Raw genomic sequence first — 1,573 nt, 5'->3', positions numbered from 1 at the left:
AGACAAATGACGAGCGCCTTTGCGACATAAGATTCACGCAGTCAAGATTTTAATTTGAGAGAGGCACCGAAATTAGACTGAATAAATTTACAGACTTGGATATGCCAAGCCGACAAATATATTATAAAGTAATAAGGAGGTAATTACCCCATAGAAAGCAAGAGTAGATTCCTTTTATTTTATATTAGATGTATTGCCATTCAAAAGTAGAAAGGGATATGGATATTATGTATATTGTGTTTCTTTATGTTTACGCGACAGATAACTGGAAGAAAAGAAAATACATTAATTTTCTACCCAGCTAAATATTTCCTATTTACTACTTAAAAGAGAAATTGAATACGAGAAATGCATTCAATTGTATGTATGAGAAATGTATTCAATGAAATTGTAAATGAATACGAGAAATGTATGTAAATAGTGTATTTTGTAAGAAAAATAAATACATATGTAAAATTAAGTGTCATATATAATAAAAAAAGTTGTAAATAAGTATGTGCTATAATATGAATAAGTCGTAAATAGCATCTTAGTATAGTTGACTCAATTAAATAAATATGATAAATATAAATAGTTGGTAGTAGCTGTGTGTAAAAGAGGGATCATAGTACCAACTTACATAGGGCCAGTATGACACCTACACAAACAACTGAGCAGTGAGCACTCACTTACTTCTGGTCATAAAAGATCTCTTTTGGGGATGGGGAAGCGGTTACGAACCCAAGATGGACTCGTAATGAGAGACAGATAAAGGACATCGGAAGGGAGAGACACACAATCAGTCGGAGAGAGACCCAGGGGTAGAACACACAGGCAGAGAGTGAGTAGAAGGTAGAGAGTGAGGGTAGTACGAGACAGACGAGGAAGGACTCGGAAAAGGGACAGTCCAGACCAACTAGGCAAGCACATGCTAAGAAGTGTTCTGCATTTAGAAGTTCTGTTCTGCTTTTGTGGTGGTTCTTGCGTTTCTAAGCTCCTTTGGTCCATATTCCTCTCTCCGTTTACCCCCATCGGGCTAGCCTAGCTTGAAATGTTTCTCCAAAACAGTCACTAGAACACGATTACAGCTTCGAGTATTTCTTAGCGTTGTTAAAAGGAACGTTGTTCCAAAAAATTGTTCTTCTGAAATCCAGTCAGTGTATTTTTTTTCCACCAGGAGATGCACGGTGAAAATTATTTTATCCCAGAAATGTGCTTAGCTCAGGTATAACATTCTAATAACATTAAAAAATGGAAAATTCTAGACAACTCACCAGTTTGATTGTATCTCTAATTTGAGTTCAATCCTTATTATATGAAAGGAAATTATTTTAACCGATTAATTACATTGATGGGTAAAAAAATACAGCAATAAAAACGAAAATTAAAATTTTATTTTTACTCAAGTAAATATATCAGAGTTTTTAATAATCGATATCCTATATTTTTTTTTGGGTTGCCGGACCACATTTTCCTGTTATAAACAATGAATATCATCACAGGAAAATAGTTTTGTGATATTGGAAGGTATTACTTATATTTTTATTTGAAATAATCAGTATAACATACGTAACGTTAACCATTAGTTACAAAT

Source organism: Halyomorpha halys, unplaced genomic scaffold, assembly GCF_000696795.3.
Source record: "Halyomorpha halys isolate HHAL.00 unplaced genomic scaffold, Hhal_1.1 Scaffold1704.1, whole genome shotgun sequence".
Classification (NCBI taxonomy): domain Eukaryota; kingdom Metazoa; phylum Arthropoda; class Insecta; order Hemiptera; family Pentatomidae; genus Halyomorpha; species Halyomorpha halys.
This window is presented reverse-complemented; position numbering follows the sequence as displayed.